The sequence below is a fragment of the Saccopteryx leptura genome, chromosome 1 (assembly GCF_036850995.1).
Source record: "Saccopteryx leptura isolate mSacLep1 chromosome 1, mSacLep1_pri_phased_curated, whole genome shotgun sequence".
NCBI classification, from domain to species: Eukaryota; Metazoa; Chordata; class Mammalia; order Chiroptera; family Emballonuridae; genus Saccopteryx; species Saccopteryx leptura.
Window position 1 is genome coordinate 356,182,042 of NC_089503.1, and position 20,633 is coordinate 356,202,674.

Below are 20,633 nucleotides of genomic sequence, written 5' to 3' on the forward strand. Positions count from 1 at the left end.
TTGTGCACGTTTCTGTGTAGCATGAGGGAATCTCTTGCCATCCTGTTCTGTTCACATGGGACATGAATTATCCCTTTGTCCAGAAAGCATATCCACATATCCTTACTGCCTGTTAGCCTCTTACTAGCCAGTTAGTTATCAGATAGACTGTCTCAGTATCTCAGTGTTTGTATTCTAGTACCCCTTACTTTACTTAATAATGGTTCAAAGTACAAGGGAGTATTCATGCTGCAATTTGGATATGCCAACCACATACTGTAAAGTGTATGTAGTATAGGAAAAAACATAATATACATAGAGTTTAATACTATTTGTAGTTTTAGGCTTCCACTGGGGTCTTGGAAATCACCCCTGTGGATACAGGGGGGACTAATGCATTGTGTATACAGGAACACAAAATAGGAATCCCTCCTTGAAATACCTAGAAATTCCTCTAGAAAATTCTTAGGTCTTAAATTCTAAATGAGTTACACCTTTGGGTCCATGCAAAGATAATTTGCCTGAACTGAAATGTGTGTGCATGTGGGGGGTATATAATATTTTGGGACTACATATCAATATATTATATTTTGCTATATGATTAATAAATATATCCAAAAAAACTAAGGAACTGTTTGCAGTCTGCATTTGCATGTACAGTGTCTACCAATGGGGAAAATAATCCATTTTAATCTTAAAGAATATGCAAAGATATAATTTAGATAAACAACTTAGAATTTAATTAGAAACCTGTGTTTGGCCTATAGAAGTAGATAAAGAAATATTTTACATTGCCTTATTACAGCAGGAAAAACAATGAAGAGTGATTTGGGAGAGGGATGTGTGAAGGTGGAATGGGCAGATTGAGGCATATTGAAAGAATGTAAATTTGCTTTGGGATATAGCCTACTAACTAATTAGTCCAGATAGAAAAATCTTAATGCCATGCTATAATGTTATTTTTTCCCTTGAAATCCATAAAAACAAAAACATTTGCCTTAATTTTAGAGATCAGTTACATATTAGTTGCTGCTAGTTTTAAATTTTTATTTTCCATGAATTCATTTCATTGACATGTTACTTTATTGTCTCATGTACAAGAAGGTTTCAAGACACTATAGTGTCTTGCAACATCCATCAACAAAAAGCAAAGCCCTGCAAATTACAATTAACCATAGAGAAAAATCTATATTATTGGTCACTCTTTTATGGGTGACTTGCTTTTCCATGAATTATAATGGCATGAATTTTTTTAACCTGAAATTATAATATTTAATATTGTTATCACAACAAGGAATAAACAATTGCTTAAGGAAATGGGTGATCCTCCTTCTCTGAGCTACAGTGCTGACTCAGTCATGCAGAACTAATTTCCTGGCGGTCTCTGAATGCACATAAAGCTGCTCTGTAGCTGCCGCTGACAATGAACTAGTGACTGGAAAAAGGAATCTTAAACACAGTCACATCTCCTGACTGTTAAAATCCTGTTCACAAGGCACGCTGGTGTAATATGCTGCACAACAGGAATAACATTTTTAAAAAAATGGCTAAAGAGTATACAAAGTTTCCCATTTTCTAATGTTGGGGGTGTTGCTAGGCAACTAAATCATTTTTACATATAGTCCTCAGAGTGCCAAAATTTTATTTTGGGTATTTCTTTACCATGAATAATTAAATATTAAAATGTTTGCAGGATACATAGTGTTACAGTAAATGTTTGTCATGATATCTTAAGGCAATTATTTAAGTTTTGAATGACCATTTTAAAGAAAGTTTTAGAACAGTTTCAATTAGAGAGTTTTATAAGAAGAGTGTTAATATCATACTTAAAAAGGAATATACCATTTTAACTGATTTGTATCCTAATTATGGTAATTAGCTTGTTAATTAGTATTTATTGATTGGGAAAGATCAACTGATTGGGTGTTGTTTTAAAGTGCAAATATTAGAACCAAATTGATTTCTCAGCTGGACTTTCTATTTGACAGAAAATAAAGTTGTATTATACAGTTACCCATGTGGCTTTGCAAGGAGCTAATTGTACTGGCGATCTCCTGGGCATATAGCAAGACTTTACTGCCCTCTAGTAGTTACAGGGTTTGCCAAATTCATTTGGGAAATTAATTCTACTTAGGAATTTAGAGATATGTAAGAGAGTAATAACACCAGTAGCTAAGAATAAAAATGAACTTAAATGTGTTAAAGTTGAAGATGATTTTTGATAAATATTGTTTCCATCATCTTTATGTTCATTAACCAATGTTATAAAATTCAGTTAAAATATGGCCATATTGGATATATCATTTTAATTAAGTTTATCGATCTTTTTTGTCATGTGTGATACCTTCTAATTAATCAACATCAGTTTTTTGAAAGAGTTAAATATAAGAGAATATTTTTTTGTTTGTTATATTCAAAGGCATGATATGAAATAAAATTATTTGGGACTTTAAAATATACAGCTGAGTTAATTAAAGTGGATTTTATTACGTTTAAAACAATCTAATTTTTTATGTTAAATTGGTGATTAATTTAAAATGAGTAAATACGAATTCTTTCACTTAATTTAAAAATAATGGGGCTCACTGAGTTAATATAGTCATATCACTAATTTCAACTCATTGAATCCTAAAAATTTAAAATTAGAAATAACATTTTAATCTTAATTGGCCCAGTAATTAATTCAACAGGATTTTTAGATTTCCAAGTGGTTGAAACTATTAAAATGTAAATATAATGTTAACATCTATTTCTAGACAGTATAATTTATGTTTTGGAGATTGTTACATGTTTTATGGAAAATTAAAGTCACATTTCTATGTTAGGTTAAGAAGTCAAAATATACATTAACATTTTCCCTTACTGATTATGTTGAATGATGTTCCTGGTCTTCATATTTCTACTTACTCTGATGTGACATGATTACTATATTTTAAATTTTATATTTTAATTGTGTTTCTCTCAATTTGTTAATTTTGCTTAAAAATTTTCTATCTGTGCTTTCTTTTTATTATTCAATTAATAGAGTCTTATACCAGTTATGTTTTTATTATGCCATTAACCTTTATTAGTATAAATGTTTGTTGCATTTCTGCTTTTACTTAAATTCTTTTCTGATGCTAATATTCCAATTTTACTTTATGATTTTATTATACATTTAGCTCATCATTTTTCTTTAAATTTTTTTACATCATTTTGGTCATCTTGCATTTGGCATCTGTTACTGTTTTTGTTTGCTTTTCTTCCTGTTGTGAAAGCTTCCATCTTTGCTCATGGGCTACTGCATTCTCCACTTTGGCTGCCGCAGGAGTGGATCTGTGAGTCTCACACAGCTGGATATGGCGATAATTCAGAAAAGGATTTGTAACCAGAGTTGGGCCAATCAGAGTTATTTCTTTCTTTGTGAATCCCTCACTACTAAGAAATTGTCAGTCTAATTGTGGCTTGTTTAGATCTGGTCACCGTTCGAAGATAGCTTTCCAGTGAATGAAGTCAATGCTAGAAAATTAGGGAAACAATGAAGAGCTCAAATTCACTGGACCTTATCACATCTAAAACCAGTCACCCTATTTGTACCTGGCATCCCACTTGCACCTTGCCAATAAATTCCATTTATTGAGTTAGATTTCTGTTACTACAAGTCCAGAATCCTGACTAAACTAGAAATATATAATTATATAGTTTTATCTCAATCAGAGAATCTGTTTAGTATTAGAAAATTAAAACCATTTTTTTAGGTTTACCTTTTAACCAAAATACATTTGTTTTGTTTTATTTTGAAAAAAACAATACATTTAACTATTTGTTATGCAAAACAATTCTGACAGATAAATATATTTGTTTTTAATATCTTTTAATCATCATATTTGTTTTAAAATCTAGCAAGACATTTAAAAATATATCTAGATGATATGCCACAGTGATTAAGTGCACAGTTTCTGGAAAGATTTTGCTTAGTTTCAAATTCTGGCTTCACCACTTCCTAGCTGTGTGAAGACAGTCAATCTGTTAATTGACTCTGTACAGTAAGGGAAATGATAATACCAACATCTTAAGGTTTTTGTGAGAATTGATGTTATACGTCATTTTAATAAGAATTGAGATTATATACAAAGTCCTTTGAAAATAGTGAGGCACATAAGTGAATATAAATGTTAGCTAATGTTTAAATCTTCTTTTAATTTTTCTTTCTGTAAAACTGTCTTTTCTTTATATTCTCTGCAAAATGGAGATCCTTTCTATCTATCTATCATCTATCTATCTATCATCTATCTATCTATCTATCTATCTATCTATCTATCTATCTATCTATCTATCTATCTATCTATCATCTGTAAGGTTGGTGGATAGAGGGATAGTCATGTGGAGAACTCAGACCTGCCTACTTTGGCTAGGACCGCCCCCAATCAAGCCCGCCAAAGGAAGCTTCCCAGGAACCATTTGGAAAGAAGCGATCATCTGCCAGCCAGTGAAATTTCACCACGTCATAGTAGCTCCACTTCCCTAAAGGGACCCTTTAAATATCTCCCACGCGGTTTAATCCGTGCAACTTCCCTAGCCTCCATCTTTCTTTCCTCAGGGCCAGGGAACCTTGCCGGGTGGGATGTGCGTTCTGTACTCAATAAAGCCGCTTATTATTCCACACTTTGCAGCTCTGGCCCTCTTCCTTCCTTCTCGGCGGGGAAAAATACCTTACACTATCTATCTATCTATCTATCTATCTATCTATCTATCTATCTATCTATCATCTATCTATCTCTATATTTATTTCTCTATCATCTATCTATTTAAAAATGTACTAGTGCTTATATTTAAGTTTTAAAAAAATAATATATCTATTTCTATATAAACCTAAGCATGGGCTAATTTTATTTGTCTCATAGCATTATGAGCAGAAATATCTGCAGACAGATTTTCTTCCATAGGAACCATTTTTTTTTAATTATGATGATTACACTATGATCATTACTGCTGTTCCATTTGTTCTCATTTCTTCCTCAGCAGCACCTATAATTCATCAGATGGGTCTCCATTCTCTGCCCTCCTTATGTATCATCTATTTCACTTTCATTGATATTTCATTTTCCTTTGAAGCTCTTTCAGTTTGTCACTCACTCACTTCCCTGTACTGTTGATGCTCACTGTTGAATCTCCTTTTTATGGACTCTCTTATGTGAGAACTTAATTCTTCATGTTTCATTTTAGGTACTTATTATTTTTGTTGTTGATGATGATTGATTTTAGAGAAACAAAGAGATAAAGGAGAGAGAAAGAGAGAGAGAGAGAGAGAGAGAGAGAGAAGTATTCATTTGTTGCTCCATTGAGTTGTGCGTTCATTGCTTCCCTTATGTGCCTTAACTGGGAACCAAACCCACAACCTTGGCCTTTTGGGACCATGCTTCAGCCCACTGAGATAACCAGCCAGATACTTTTCATATCTTTAATGGAATCTCATTGTGTTTCTGTACCCTGAGCCACTCAGTTCATTGTCTTTTTTCTTTTTAATTTATTGATTTCAGCGAGAGAATGGGGAAAGAGAGAGAGAGAAAGATAGAGAGAGAGATAGGAACAATGAGCTGTTCCTGTATGTGCCCTGACCCGGAATTGAACAGCAACCTCTGCTCCTTGGAGGATGCTCTCACAAACCGAGCTATCTGGCTAGGGCTCAGTCCGTTATCTTTCAATCTCTTCTTTAATCTCATGTTTCACCATAGCCACAGCTTCTATTTGTCTTATAGTTTTGCAAAGTAGATGCTTTTCAATTATTCCATTTTGTTTCTTAGAAAAAATATTTCTAAACTGTACAGTTTTTCCATCTTTAGGGAAATTCTCCCTTGATTGTAAGGTTTTCTCTTCTTTTTTCTGCTGTTGCTAGTGATGTGTCATCTCAAATGAGGATAACTATATGCAGGATTGATGTTTGACAACAGAGATCGTGTGGATTCTTTCTTATGCATATTATTGTTCAGCAGGGTATGATCAGAATTCGTCTTCTCAGTTTTAAACTTTAGAGTCTAAATGTGTACGTACTCTAAACAAATACCCATGACCTTGCAGCATTAATATATATAAAACAGTGTAGTGGCTAAGAAAGAATATTTGTCTACTCACATTGACTGGTTATCTCTGTGTATAAAAATGTTTTCCTGTATAATAAAATCAATTTGTACAACTACTTTGACAAAAAGAAATACATAAAACAAAACTGACAAAATAAACTGTATCTAGGACACTCTCAGACTTTACTATAAGAGCACTTACTTTGTCTCAAAGTCTTACCTAGTTACTGATTTAGTCCAACCCTGGGAGCTATAGCTTTAAGTACTTGAAGCGATACAGATACAAGTTACCCCTGATGATTGGTTGGTTATGAGAAGTGGCAGAATCAGTATAGAATGAGGGATTAGAAGAATGGACTGTTCTCAGAGAGAGGCTTTACACAGAGTAAGGAGAAAATATTGTTTCTTTATTGATGAACTTTATGATTGCATGAATCTTAAGAGAGTTGCGTTTAACCTAATTCTAACAGTCTTTATGTTTAACCCTGTTCATCTGTTTCATAAACCAAAGCATTCATTGATCACTGATTATTTCTCAATATGATTCCTCTTTGAAAGTTAATGCATTCTTACATATTTTTGCTGTTATGATTTTTGAGACTTTTTGTAAGTTTTTATAGCTGTTCATATTAATAATTAATTGCTGTTTTATTCTAAAAAATAATAGCATACATAAAAAATTTTAATAGACTTGTAATTCTGGCAGCAGTGTATCAGATTAATCCAAAAAAAGCTGCTGTTATAAAATATGTATAAATTCTGGATAATATTTATCAAAAATATATTTTAAATGACTACTTGAGCATTCAGGAAACTAAAGAATACTCAGAGTCAAAAGTAAAGGTGAAGCTAACTCCATAGAGGTTGGAAGTCTTGAACTTACCCTTAGGTCATCTTAGATGATTTCCAGTTTGATAGCTAAGGGGCTTGGTTTTTAACATCGTCCTATGGAGATAAGACAAGACCTTGCTTGAATGTATAGAAGGTAATAAGGAGGGACCAAAATGCTGAAACATTAGGAATTAATCTATAGCTTCCAGCAGAACAAGACTTTTCCATATTTCTCTGTAAACTCTAGGTCAGGAAAATATATTAACTATGAAATTGTAACTAAGGGCCTAAAACTCAAATATGTTTTGATTTTAAATTTATACTGGGCTGGCCATAAAGCCAGAAGCTGAGGCATTAAGATAAAAAATATATCCCAAGCCAAGAAGCACCTGATTAAGGCAAATGAAAAGATGCTCTAAAAGAAATGAGTCAACTCAATTTGTAAAGGATTTCTACGAGAAATTTTTGTTTTAAGATTACCTCAGGGATTTCTGCTCTCAGTAATGGTGAACTGTGCTAACTAGACTAATTTTCTGGCTAAGAACCACAGAAAAAGTGGAATAAATATAGATAGCCTTAGATCTAGATGGAAATTGATATAAATATTTCTACAAGAAGGCATAGAAGAATACCAAAATAGTGAAGAAATAGTCAATCTAGATCCAGGGGAGGCTATCAACTCAGGGCCATGAGCACAGCTGTGGGTTTGCTTTTAGTCTGGAGACACTGGTCTATTCTGAAGGGGACTGACAGTCTGAAAAGATGGGGAACAATTTGATAGTTCCATATTGTTAGGTGTCAGATGTTGAAGTCAAGGACCTGCCAAGTGGTATAGGCTAATGAACATGCTTTCTGTGAACAGAGACAGAGAGACTGCATTCTAGGAATAAGAGTGAAACAGAAGTAGAAATGATCTAACAGAGACTGTCGCTCAGCTTTAGATCATCTCAGTCTCCTTTGGATTGTAATTGTCCCCAGGCACTTCGCAAATGCAAAGCAAATTCTCTGTGGAGGAAAATAATATTGTCCATGCTTGAAATTATTTCTACAATTTTTATACACAATATCTACCACTCGCTCAAAACTAACCAGACATATCAAGAAATAAGACAATGTGATTCTAAACCATAACAACAATAGATAATTGAAACAGAGCCATAGAGGATCCAGATAATGGAGTTGTCAGAAAAAGACATTAAAGTAATCATGTTTAATACACACAATGAAATATAAGTAACATTGAGATTTTCAGTAGATAATTGGAAAGTATAATAAGAACCAAATAGAAATTCTATAACTGAGAAATATAATAGCCAAAGGAAGAAAAGGAAATACAGTATATTTAATGTGAACCCTTGATCCTGCCTGCAACATGTGCCTTCTCAGACTGGGAAATGTTTTGGAGTTATGGTTTATTCTATTTTTATTGTTATGCTTGTAATGCTTTGTGAGTTGACTCCAGTTACTTTACTCTTATTTAAAAAGTATAATGTGGCCATGGCTGATTGGCTAAGTGATAGAGTGTCAGCTGGGCATATGGGAGTCCCTGGTTCAATTCCAAATCAGGGCACATAGAAAAAGCAACCATGTACTTTTCCCACCTTCCCCTATCTCTCTCTCTCCCTTCCCCTCCTGCAGCCATGGCTCGAATAGTTCAAGCAAAGTTGGCCCTGGGTGCTGAGGATGGCTCCATGGCCTCACTTCAGGCAATAAAATAGCTCAGTTGCTGAACAATGGAGCAGTGGCCCATTGCCTGGTAGGGGGCTTGCCAGGTGGATCTCAATTGGGGAGCATGTGGGAGTCTGTCTCCATTTCCCTGTCTCTCACTTAATAAAAAATATATATATATATTATTTTCATATATTATAAATATAATGCAATGGTCTCATTTGCAATGTATCTTACCTAGATTGTTCAACCTTATTATTTATACATGTTTCTATGTATGTATGTATACATGCATATAAATATTTTCATAACTAATACATTTTTTTCTGTACCTGATATTTCCATTTTTCTCTTTGGTTGTGTCATTGGACATCTGAAAGGGATTTTAATTAGGGGTTTTAATACTGATCAATCTTTTATGAATATTTTAATGATTGTCATTCAAAAAATGCAGATTCCATATGTACCTTAAACTTGAATGTCATCCCTTGACATATTTTTTGATAATTTATTCTATTACCTAACTTTAAAAAATGGTTTTCCATCTTTTATTGTCACATACAATTTCAGTGATAAACAAAAGTTTCAGTGATAAACAAAAAACTATTCCTTCCCTCAAGGAGCATATGTACTAAAGAGGAGGTGGTTAGGTAAATAGGCTATTAAAACTCGGTATAATAGTTTCATATTAAAAATAAATGCAAGATGGGACACATCCAGTCTACAGGAAATGGGAAAGTCTTCTTGAAGGATCAGTATTTAGTGATTGAGTAGAAATAGCGGTTCAAGTGAGAGTTATTAAAATCTGTAAAAAAATAATACTGCATGAATGAAGCAATAATTTAAGGCAAAGGGAAAGTGCCAATATTTCTTTCAGGTAAGAGAGGCAAATCTGGAAACGAGCATGAAGGGTATTATCCCTATTTTAAATCCTTCTACCGCTAGCAACATAAAACTACTCAAGACTTTTGTGTGTGTGCATGTTTAAGAGTAGCGGGGGGTGTGTGTGTGTGTAAAAACTCCCACATGCACCCTGACCAGGACCAACCCAGCAACCTCATCTGGGGTCAATGCTCAGGCCTACTGAGCTATCCTCAGCACCCAGGGCCAGCGCTGGAACCAATTGACCAACTGAGTCACTGGCTGTGAGATGGGAAAAGAGAGAGATGGGGGAGAGGGAAGGGAAGAGAAGCAGATGGTTGCTCTATATGTGCCCTGGGTGGGGATCAAACATGGGACTTCTGCATGCCGGGCTTATGTTCTATCCACTGAGCAAACTGGACAGGGCCTTAAGAATTTTAAAGATGAGAAAATACTATAAATACTCTGTTTTTTTTTTTAAAAAAAAAAACACAACCAGAAAACCCCCACAAAAAACAATAATCCATTCTGACTGCAATATGGTAAAAATATTGTTTTGGTCTAGTCGAGAAGCTAAGATATTTATAGCAATGATCCAGAGAAACCTTTATAGGGCTCCAAGATACCACTAATGGGAATCAAGAGAGGAACATGTTCTCAAGAAATATTAGATCTAAATCTGTACCATCCAACATGACAGCTACTGTCCATATGTGGGTATCTGAGCACTTTTAAGTGTGGCAAGTCCAAATTGAGATGGACTGTAAATGTAATTTATACACTGATTTCAAAGACTTACTATGCCAAGGTAGAAAATATCTCAGTAATTTTAATACTAATCATAAATTGAAAAACTCGGGTTATATTAGGTTGAATATATTAAAAGATATTGCAACTTTTTTATTTACTTTTTTAATGTGACTACTAAAGTTTTTTTAAATAAAACATATTAGATAGCATGAACAGGACCTGGAAATTAGGTGAATACAAAGAAGAGTGAGAAAGATAACGTTAAGAATGAACTCCAGAACTTGGCTTGCACAATGTGTTGCAACCAGTGCATTTGCAGAGATAAGGATTTTTTTGGGGGGGGAGGGGAGGTGATAATATGGGCTCAATTTCAGTCACTTTGAATTTGAAATGTCACTAATTTGTTCTATAGTACTTCAAAAAAAAAGAAAAATTTATAATTTTGGACTTGAAGTGAGATTTTAACAAAGAATTCAAGTTTATGTTTAATCAGCTTATAGATAAAACTAAAATAATTATGGTAGGTAAGAACACTTCAAATAGTAATTTCAAATCACTTGACAAAGATCTCCTTGTGGATAATAAATAAATTTAGACAGAACAAAACTTCATTTAAAAAAATGAAATGAAGTAACACAAAGAGTGCATAAAATAATAAGAGAGAGATGTAGAACTCTAGTTGTAAAAACTACAGTATTAATAGTTGCAGGAGGAGAGGAGCCAGCGATAGAGTTGGAGAATAGGTGGAGGTAGGAAAAGTGCTGTCCTCAAATATAATCATGGAGAATGTGGCAAAAACTCTGATCTATTGCTGAGTGCTTAAGTAAGAAACACACACATACACAAAATGTTGTCTATAGCCTGACCAGGTGTTGGCGCAGTGGATAGAGTGTCAGACTGGGATAAGGAAGGACCCAGGTTCGAGACCCCAAGATTGCCAGCTTGAGTGCAGGCTCATCTGGCTTGAGCAAAATGCTCATTGGCTTGGACCCAAAGGTGCCTGGCTCGAGCAAGGGGTTACTTGGTCTGCTGAAGGCTGCGGTCAAGGCACATATGAGAAAGCAATCAATGAACAACTAAGGTGTCGCAACAAAAAACTGATGATTGATGCTTCTCATCTCTCTCTGTTCCTGTCTGTCTGTTTCTATCACTCTCTCTCTGTCTCTGTAAAAAAACAAACAAACAAAAAAAACAAAACAAAACGAAAATGAAAAAAAACCATGAAGCAAAAAATGTTGGCTATAGTGGTAAGCAGTCAGTACAAGGCTCCAAAATTTTTGTTATTTAATGGAGTCAGAAAACTATGAGTCCTAATTGACAACCTCTCTCAGTCCCACTTCATCAAATCTTATTGATTTAATTTCCAAATATTTTGAGGAACTTTCAAATTTTCTTCATCTTTACTACCAAGAATGCTAATCCCAGAACCTCAATGTTGGTGTAACAACGCTTAATTGTTCTCTTCCATGCTGCATCCAAAATAATCCTTTCAAACCAAAATGCCCATCTTAACCACTCACCACTCTCAAGTTGATTCAGTGTAATTATTTTGATATGTTGCTTATTAGTTACTTTTGTATTTGTAAATTATCTGTGTGGTTATGATTATTTTAAGTATTTTAGTTATATAAGTTATGCAAAAACCTTCTAAAGATATTTATATCCTACTTTTTACTTATCATTATGCATAACTTATTCCATGTAATTACATATTTTCTAAAAGCAAAGGTTTTAATGGTCTTATGATATTGCAGCATATGCATACATCCTTATTTAATTATTACACTATTAAGTCACCCTTAAGCTGTTTCTAATTTTTCAACATTAACAAAATGATTATATGTATATATGTATAAATATATGTGTATATATATATAATCGTATCTCATTATATATTTAGAAGAGGTTCATAGAAGTTGTAAAATATAAAGCTCATTAAGTATAGAACCACATCAATTATTACAGATCAATATAAATTATTTTTATGTAGAAAAATAATATTTTTGATTCTTAAAAAATATTTATAAATACTTTCTAGAAATATTGTACCAGTCTATAACCCCACTACTAGTGTGTAGGTATACTCTGTACTCTTGTTTCTTTCCTTCTGCGGTATAAATCCTTTCCCATTGTTGTTCTCTTTCTTTTAGTCACACTTTTAAATTTCCAAAAGTTTTATTACTTTATTTTTGAGTGCAGTTTCAGACTTATAACAAAACTCAGGGGGAGGTTCAAAAATTTCCCATATAACCTCCTGGCTCCATACATGCATAGCTTCCTCCATTATTAATGTCACTTATCAGGCCCTGGCTGGTTGGCTCAGCAGTAAAGTATTGGCCTGGCGTGTGGAAGTCCCAGGTTCGATTCCCGGCCAGGGCATACAGGAAGCACACCCATTTGTTTCTCCACCCTTCCCCTGTCTCCTTCCTCTCTATGGGGAAAGAAACATTTTTTTCAACAAATGGTTAGGGAACAACTGGATATCTATATGACAAAAAAAAAAATTAATTCTTCACCCCATCAACAATTATCTTTAAATGGATCATAACCCTAAATGTAAAACCTAAAACAATAAAATCTTTATATAAAATAAACGCAATAAACTTTGTGACCTTAGAGTACTTAAAAGAATCTATCTTCCCCTTCCACAGCCAAAGCTCCATTGGAGCAAAGTTGGCCCAGGCACTAAGGATGGCTCCATGGCCTCTGCCTCAGGCACTAGAATGAGCAATGGTGCAGATGGGCAGAGCATTGCCCCCATGGTGGGCATGATGGGTGAATCCCGGTCCAGCGCATGTGGGAATCTGTCTGTCTGCCCTCCCCTTCTCACTTTGGAAAAATACAAAAAAAAAAAAAATCTCACTCATCAGAATGGTATAATTTTTACACATATTCAACCAAAGTTAGCAGTTTGTCATAGGATTCACTTTTAGTGCTGTATATACTATGGTTTTAAATAAGTAATTGAGTAAGTAAAGTAAATAAATAAATGTATAATGATGACTTCATCATTTTAGTATTATACAGAGTATTTTCTCTGCCCTAAAAAGCTTCTGTATCCCACCTATTCTTCCTGCATTTCTCCTTCAACCCTGGGAAAGTGCTGATATTTTTAGCAACCCCATGATGTGACTACTCCAGAATTTTATACAGTAGTAATCATACATGATGTAGTCTTGTCATATTGGCTTCTTTCACTTAGTAATACTGAAGTCTTTTCATGGCACGATAATTCAGTTTTCTTTCTTTGAAAGCTCTGATGTCAGGATGTACTACAGTATATTTATCCATTCACCTACTCAAGTACATCTTAGGGTTGCTTCCAATTTCTGGCAATTATAAATAAAGTTGCTATAAACATCAATGTGCAGTTTTCTTCCTTTTTACAAATAACAGCTTTATTAAGATGTAATTCACATATCATAAAACTTATCCTTTTAAAGTGTACAATTCAGTGGGTTTTAATATATTCAAAGTTGTATAACCGTCACTACTAAGTTCAGAACGTTTTCATCATCCCAAAAAGAAACCCTATACCCATTAGTAGTAATTCCCTATTGTACCCTACCTCCAGGCCCCGACAACCACTGGTCTACTTTCTATCTCTTTGAATTTCCCTATTCTGGATATTTAATTGGGAGTGGAATTGTATACTATGCGGCCTTTTAGTGACCTGCATCTTTCATTTAACATAATATTTTCAAGGTCTTATACAGTTTCTGTATGGACATAACTTTTCAACACTTTTGGATAAATGCTAAGGAGCATGATTATTGAATAATATAAGTATGTATAATTTGTAAGAAAGTTCTAAACTTCCTTTTTAAGTGTCTGTGTCATTTTGCATTCCCTCCAGCAATATATGAAGGATTATATTGCTCTACATTATCATCAGCATTTTGTGCTATCAATGCTCTAGGCTTTGGCCATTCTATTAAGTGAGCAGTGGTATCTTATTGTTTTAATTTGCATTTACCTGATGACATAGAATGTGGAGCATCCTTTTATATGCGTATTTGCTGTTTCAGTACAAACATACTACATTTGCTCCATTGTATTTCCTTTGTTCCTTCTCAAAGATCAGTTGACTATATTTATGGAAGCCTATTTCTGGGGTCTCTATTCTGTCCCATTCATCTCTTTGTCTGTTCTTTCACTAATGATACACTGTCTTGATTCCTGTAACTGTGTAGTATGTCTTGAAGTAGGATAGCATCAGTCCTCCAACTCTATTGTGTTGTCTATTCTGGGTCTTTGGTCTTTCCTTATACACTTTAGAATTAGTTTGATTATATCCATAAAATAACTTGCTGGGATTCTGATAGTGATTGTATTGTAATAAAGCTGGGAAGAACTGATAACTAGACAATATTGAGCCTTGTTATCCATGAATATAGATTCCTCCATTTATTCAGTTCTTTGATTTAATTCATCATAGTTTCTAAGTTTTCTTATATCAATCTTGCACATATTTTGGTAGATTTATGCCTACATATTTCAGTTTTCAGGGTGATATCATAAGTGGTATTTTGTTTTAAATTTCAGGTTCTACATGCCAGGCCAACACTCTACCACTGAGCCAACCGGCCAGGCCGGCCAGGGCACACAGGAGAAGCGCCCATCTGCTTCTCCACCCCCCCCTCCTTCCTCTCTGTCTCTCTCTTCCCCTCCAAGGCTCCATTGGAGCAGAGTTTTCCCAGGCGCTGAGGATGGCTCTGTGGCCTCTACCTCAGGCGCTAGAATGGCTCTGATTGCAGCAGAGCGATGCCTTCTGGTGGGCATGCCGGGTGCATCTGCCTCCCCATTTCCAACTTCAGAAAAATTAAAAAATAAATAAATTTCAGATTCTACTTTGTTGGCATGTAGGAAAGCAATTGACTTTCAATTAACCTCATTTTCTCACACCTTACTATAACATATTAGTTTCAAAAGATTTTTTGTTGGATCTTTCATGTCATTTATGAACAGAGATAGTTTAATATCTTTCTTCACAGTTGGTATATATATATATATATATAACAGAAAAATCTAATATATATATATATGTATATATATATATATATTAGATTTTTCTGTTGACTTTATTGGGGTGACAGTGTTTAATAAAATTATACAGATTTCAGGTGTACAATTCTATAATATATAATATGGCATTGTGTATAGTCAAGTCTCCTACCATCACCATCCATTTCCCATCTATCCTTCTCCACCCTCCCTCCTCTTCCCTCCTGTGATCCCCACACTGTTGTCTATGTCTATGTCTATAAGTTTTTCTTTGCTTAATCTCTTCACCTTTTTCACCCAGGCCCCCAACCACTCTCTGTTCTGACAAATGTCACACTCATTTTATATTGCCCTTCTTTCTCCTTGATACCTTTCCTTACTTTGAAGTCTGCTCTGTCTAAAAGTAATATAACTACTCCTGTTTATTAATTTAGTTTTAGCATGATATATTTTTCTTTATTCATTTACTTTTACTCTATATGTGATTTTAAATTTAAAGTTTGATCCACTCTGGCCATTTTTCTCTAATTGGTATATTTAGACCGTTGATGTACAATGTGATTCACTGGGGAACAAAATTCTTGTTGCATCCATAAAAACACTTGTTCTTACCTAAGTTGAGTGTGATGATCTCATATCTGACATTAGTTTTTCTCTGCAAGCTACAGCTTTTTTGCAATTCAAGATTTTAGGTTTTCATCTTATTGTAAAAATTTTAACATTTAGTTTAACATAATGAAGTAGAATGTCTTCTTGGGCATCATCTTTGTAAAAATATAATAATTTATATAATGCAGTAAATACACCAATACAGTAAAAGATATGACTGCATCAGAATTTGTCTACAATTTTGAAATAGAACATATTAAAACACTTATTTTAATCATAAAATTTGCGCAAAACTTATTTAAATTCTATTCAGGCAAAAATTTGCGTTTGTAGCTCTTGTATTTGTGTACTTGTTGAGGACAATCTCATTTGATGCTCCATCAGTAGTCTGATCATCACTAACAGCTCCAAGATTTTTGGGAATCTTATCAAGGTGACTGTACAGGAAGTGAATCTTTTTTTTTTATTTTTTAAATTTTTTTAATTTTTAATTTTTCTGAAGCTGGAAACTGGGAGAGACAGTCAGACAGACTCCCACATGTGCCCGACCGGGATCCACCCGGCATGCCCACCAGGGGCGATGCTCTGCCCACCAGGGGGTGATGCTCTGCCCCTCCAGGGCGTCGCTCCGCCGCGACCAGAGCCACTCTAGCGCCTGGGGCAGAGGCCAAGGAGCCATCCTCAGTGCCGGGGCCATCTTTGCTCCAATGGAGCTTTGGCTGTGGGAGGGGAAGAGAGACACAGAGAGGAAGGGGGGGTGGAGAAGCAAATGGGCGCCTCTCCTATGTGCCCTAGCCGGGAATCGAACCCGGGTCCCCCGCACACCAGGCCGACGCTCTACCACTGAGCCAACCGGCCAGGGCCCAGGAAGTGAATATTAACGCTCATATTACATTCAATGTCGTGGAAAGCCAACAGCATCAATTGAACCAGAATTTCATAGTTTTCTGCTTTTTTGTTGCCAAGAAAGTTCTTGTAACTGCCACAAAAGACTGCCATGCTGCTTCTCCTCCTTATTCATCTTCCTGGAAAATTCTTCGTCATGTATGAGGGTTCGAATTTGAGGTCCATCAAATACTCCTGCTTTTATCTTCTTGAAAGAGAAGGTAGGAAATGCAGAAATAATATGTTAAAAGCATTCACTTTCTCTATTCAAAGCCTGAACAAACTGCTTCAGTCAGCCAAGTTTGATGTGAGGTGGGGTAAAAATGATCCTGTCTCGATTAACTACAGGTTCATCCACAATGTTTTGCATCCCTATTTCCAGAGCTTCATGTTTTGGCCACTCCTTCTGTGTCCAGTGTTTCTCCTGAGCTCGGCTGTCCCACAAACACAGAAAGCAAGGAAACTTCGTGAAACCTCTCTGTTGTCCTAGCAGGACATTTACCATTTTAAGATCCACACAAATGATCCAGTTATGCTCCTCATACTTCAGAAAGTCGAAGACAATATTTATTGTCATTATAATCTTCTCGCAGGTGAGTGAATAACCAATTGGAACCGCTGCATAAACATTACTATTGTGTAGGAGAACACATTTCAGACTCTGTTTAGAGCTGTCAAAAAATAGCTGCCATTCTGTTGGACTGTAAGTGGTAACACCTAGTTTGCTGAGAAGACTACTGATATCATGACAGTAAACAAAGTGTTTGTCTTCAGGAAAAAAGTCCACAAAATTTGTTCACACTTCCTGAAATGGATTACTTTAGCTGACCAATGAAGTACATCCTTTTCTTGAAGCCTGGAGGCTAATAACTCAGCTGCTTTCTTTGATAGGCCCAAATCTCTTACTAAGTTATTCAATTTGTGTTGGCTAAACTGCTGAGGGGTTAATGACTGCTTGGCATCAGAAGAAGACCCTTCAGATTCTACAACCATTTTCTCATGTATCTTATTAAAATACACTTGATCACCATGTTCACTTTCTTCATCCTTAGAAGAAATAAAACCATTGAAAACTGGACCCGGGAGTGTCTCACAGTGTGGGATAGGTCGTATTGCAGAAGGAATAATAAAATATGCAATCATATGCCATTTTTCTTGCCAATGTCCTTTGTATGGATCAGACAGAAAAAAACAGTCACTGCTATGGTCCTTAGGTTCACGTCTAACCATGGGAATACCAAAAAGCATTTCTTTGTGTTTTCCTTTTGTCCAGTCACGAAGCATTTCCTCACAATTATGACACACAATATGAGGAGCCCAATTCTTGTCTTGATTGCCAAGGGGAACTTGAAAATAGGCAATATATGCGCGTGTCACAAATGATGAAATATTGCGCCTTTGATGTTGAAGGGTGTAACAGCCACATATATAACAGAAGGTGTCAGGACTATTCTTACATTTAAGCTTACTCGAAGAAGCCATGATTCCATCTTAAAACAAAATAAAAGGGTGTTTTTATCAGATAATAATTTTTTACATTTAAAAAACAACTACAATTATGTAAAAGTGATGTGTGTAAAACATTAATTGCTTTGTGGTTATGTTCAATCCAAGAGTTGTTGCCTTTTAACTCCAATTTAAAAACCAATGCTGCCATTAATTGTAACAAAAAGAAATTAAAATTGCATAAAAACTAGAGCAAGCACCAAATAACGGATTTTAATTTTGGAATCAGTGATGCAAAAATATGTAGAAACAGTTCTAAAACCTCATGCAACAGAAAATGAAAAAAATTGTTCCCCAGTGTATTGATGTAGGTGGGTTATTATGTATATATAACATATTTATTACTGGTATCCATTTGTTGCCCACCTTCTTTGTTGTATTTTCTTTGTCTTCAACCCTTTTTTCTTGCATTTTATACTTGTAATTGAGCATTTTAAATTATTATATTTTTTTCCTATCTCAGAATATTAGTTTTACTTTTTTAGTGTTTGTTCCAGAATTTTTAATATATATTTATAATTAATTCAGTTTCATTCTTAACTAACTTTATACTACTTTATGGGTGTGAGTACCTTATAATAATAAAATAATTTTAATTTTTTCTCTTATATCTTGTATTATTGGGTAATTCGTTTTACTTATATATAAGTATGCATAAATATATATATATAGATATAGATATATAGATATACACACATGTAAGCTAAATAAACAAGCATACATAATGGAAAGTGATGCTGCTGTTATTTTGAAAAAAAAAAACCTGTTACCTGTTATATCAAAAATAAAAACAAGAAAAATAAGTTTTGTTTTTTTTATTTAATGTATTGTGTTTACATAGATTCTAGTGTTGCCTCGATTGCACTCCCCTTCCCCGTGTTTCCCTCAATATCTCCCTTTCCCCCTTCTCAACAGTTCCCTCCCCTCTTCCCTTCAGGTTTAATTTGGTTCCTCAGTTCACATTGTTCCTTGGATTCCTCAAATTAGTGAGGTCATATGATACTTTTCTTTCTCTGACTGGCTTATTTCACTTAACATAAGAGTTTCCAGGTCCATCCATGTTGTTGCAAACGGTAATATTTCCTTCTTTTTCATGACCCCATAGTATTTCATTGTATATATGTATCATATCTTTTTAATTCACTCGTCCACTGACAGACACTTGGGCTGTTTCCAGATCTTTTCTATTGTGAACAATGCTGCTATAAACATAGAGGTGCATCTTTTTTTGAATCAGTGATATGGTGTTCTTGGGGTATATTTCTAAAAGTGGGATGGCTGGGTCAAAAGTCAGTTCCATTTTTAATTTTTTGAGGAATCTCAATACTGTTTTCCACAGTGGCTGCACCAGTCTGCTTTCCCACCAGCAGTGCAGGAGGGTTCCCCTTTCTCCATATTCTCGCCAGCACTTATTCTGTATTGTTTTGTTAATGAGTGCCATACTGACTGGTTTGAGGTGATATCTCATTGTCGTTTTAATTTGCATTTCTTTAACGATTAGTGATGTTGAACATCTTTTCATCTGTCTATTGGCCATCTGTAGGTCCTCTTTAAAGAAGTGTGTATTCATTTCTTTTGCTCATTTTTTGAATGAATTGTTTGTCTTTCTGGTGTTGAGTTTTACAAGTTCTTTATAAATTTTGGTTATTAACTTCTTAACAGACGTATTGTCGAATGTGTTCTCTCATTGTGTGGTTTGTCTTTTTATTCTGTTCATATTGTCTTTAGCTGTACAAAAGCTTTTTAGTTTGAGATAGTCCCATTTGTTTATCTTGTCTTTTATTTCACTTGCTCATGGAGATAAATCACAAATATATTACTGTGAGAGATGTCGGAGAGCTTAATGCCTATGTTTTCTTCTAAGATGCTTATAGTTTCACAACTTACATTTAAGTCTTTTATCCATTTTGAGTTTATTTTTGTGAATGGTGTAAGTTGGTGGTCTAGTTTCATTTTTTGGGGGGTAGCTGTCCAATTTTCCCAACACCATTTGTTAAAGAGACTGTCACTACTCCATTGTATGCTCTTACCTCCTTTGTCAAATAGCAATTGTCCATAAAGGTGTGGGTTTATTTCTGGGTTCTCTGTTCTGTTCCATTGATCTGTATATGCCTTCTCTTATGCCAGTACCAGGCTGTTTTGAGTACAATGGCCTTGTAGTATAACTTGCTATCAGGAAGTGTGATACCTTCCACTTTATTCTTCTTTTTCAAGATTGCTGAAGCTATTCTTGTCCTTTTTTGGTTCCATACAAATTATTGGAATATGTGTTCTATATCTTTGAAGTATGTCATTGGTATTTTAATTGGTATTGCATTGAATTTATAAATTGTTTTGGGTAGTATAGACATTTTGATGATGTTTATTCTACCTAACCATGAGCATGGTATATGCTTCCACTTGTTTGTATCTTCCTTGATTTTTTTTAATCAATGTTTTGTATTTTTCCAAGTATAAATCTTTAACCTCCTTTGTTAAATT